Source organism: Halichondria panicea, chromosome 6 (assembly GCF_963675165.1).
Source record: "Halichondria panicea chromosome 6, odHalPani1.1, whole genome shotgun sequence".
NCBI classification, from domain to species: domain Eukaryota; kingdom Metazoa; phylum Porifera; class Demospongiae; order Suberitida; family Halichondriidae; genus Halichondria; species Halichondria panicea.
In genome coordinates this window covers 2,380,535-2,382,498 of record NC_087382.1, presented here as the reverse complement: position 1 = coordinate 2,382,498, position 1,964 = coordinate 2,380,535, and the positions used below count along the sequence as shown (strand labels likewise).

General features: G+C 39.0%; 1 protein-coding gene across 5 annotated transcripts in view; it reads right to left on the bottom strand.

Annotated features, from left to right (window-relative positions):
* LOC135337904 (uncharacterized) overlaps positions 1–1,964 on the bottom strand; it is a 42,254-nt gene that overhangs the window by 142 nt on the left and 40,148 nt on the right. The window contains exons 1-3 of one of the 5 annotated variants that reach the window (XR_010395355.1): positions 1,798–1,956; positions 502–667; positions 231–448 (exon numbers count right to left, since the gene is read on the bottom strand). The exons of 1 other annotated variant lie outside the window; for it this stretch is intronic. The gene's annotated coding sequence lies outside the window, so the exon portion shown is untranslated. Of the gene's footprint in view, positions 1–230; positions 449–501; positions 1,658–1,797; positions 1,957–1,964 lie in introns of those variants that run through there. 3 more of the 5 variants (XR_010395356.1, XR_010395354.1, XR_010395353.1) reach the window with 3 other exon arrangements.

The following is a 1,964-nucleotide window of genomic DNA, read 5'->3' as shown; positions in this document are numbered from 1 at the left end:
CTGCAAAAAAGCGAAACATTAATATATTTCGCAGTAACCATGCAGTAATATTTTTGCAGTCGCCTTTAGTACAATGGCCATAATGAAGAGATTGTCTACTAAAACATATATTCATGCTAAAGTATGGACACTAAGGGAAAGACGCAAGAAACAATGCTGATGTCAACATAATTATATATAGAAACTGCGTTTAAACAGTTAATACGCAACTTAATCATTGATATACTCACCGGCACAATGCAGGCTTCTTGTCCCCAAGACAATCTTCTCAGAGTATTCGTTGTACCTCTTTCTCCCTGTTTGTCATAATCAATCATTTATATATCTCATGCATTTACATGCAGGTACATTTATTAAAGCGTGTAGTGAAACAAAGAGTTTACTGCTTTGTGGCTGAGCCTGATTAGTTGGACTCAGGAGCGTTTTCTTCCAGTAATTTCTCCTTAGCCTATAAATGTATAAGGAAATATAATAATTATCCAATGAAAAGTGACGACATACCTGTGTAACCTGTCTTAGTGCCTTTATCCGTGATAATCTCTTGAACAGTATAATAATTATGTTACTACATTTTGTTGTCTCCACTTTTTCTTTCCCAAGAGTACTTGCTTTAGAGCTGCAAACTTTGTTGCCTTTGTTTCTGGGCTTAGATCCGAGTGAATGGTTGCTGGGTTCAATGGAAACACCAAATGATGGAAAGTATCAACATGAATGTGTGCTGGACAGCCCACTTTGCGTAAATGTGTACCTTGGAGACGTGTTTGACTAGATGTTGAAATTTGTCCCTTAACCCTTTAACCGTCGGATTCTTAATTAACAGTGAAGTGAAATGTCTGTAAATTCTCTATCGGGTTTCCAGAGCAATAAAATGCCTAGCAACCATATACCAATAGAATGCCCATACAACAAGGAATAAAATGGTGCAACATGTGTTGCCATAACAACCACGGTTATTACGCTCACCCGTTTTTATCATTTTAAATGCTCGGCCAGCGGTGAGATAAAATCCAAAATTTTTTTTATGGATCAGCCTATCTTATGGTATATAAAGGCTTGACTAAGCTTGATTTTTTCACATCATATGAATGCTAAGATATATCAATTTGAAGTACAATACGTACATGTATTACTATATCGGTGAACGATCTATGAAATTTACAAGCTCACATAAAGACTGTTCATTACTGCTAATGCTATACTATACTTACACTACTGATATTCTAGCTATACTATACTACTTGCCAGAGTCACACAGTGAGCCCTCTCCTGGTCTTTCACCGTCCTGGTCCATAGTGCTAGCGTCTAGATCCATGTCATGCATGTCCTCAGTCCCAGACAGTTCATCAGCGTCTGGCATAAAGCTGGTAGCCTTTGGGAGGTATCCTACTATCCCCTCTCCTTCATAGGTACTGTCATCACCAGAGGAGACATCGCCATTGCTGTCCTCAAGCTGTTCAACAATCTAGCCATAGCAAGATGCTAATGAAATTTTAACATAGCAACGTGGCTTGGAAAATTCTAGACTAAATTGCACGTGATTCTACAGCTCTTCCTCTATACAGGGATGTGCGTAGTTCGAGCTACTTCCTAAGTATCGCAGAATTAGAATTTCGCAAAAAAAGTCACTATTGCGGGCCACGATCGTGGCCCGTGGCGGTTAAAGAGTTAAAGTACTGCTGATCAAACTACTGCTTTTGAATGCTCAAAACAATAAATCAGTGGGATGCCATCAAATGAAAAATTCAAAATAAACACCGTTAACGATACATGTTCTTAACTAATACTGTCATTACTTACTTTGGTAACAATGTGAGTCTGTTCATCGTCCATGCACCTGCACCTGCACCTTGCTCACTGAAGTCCTGGTACCAATCTCATAGTACAGTAGAGCTGTGCAGCTCCAGGAGGCATTCAACATCATCCACTACTCCTCCATAATTATGTTGACCTATTGTTGTGTCCCA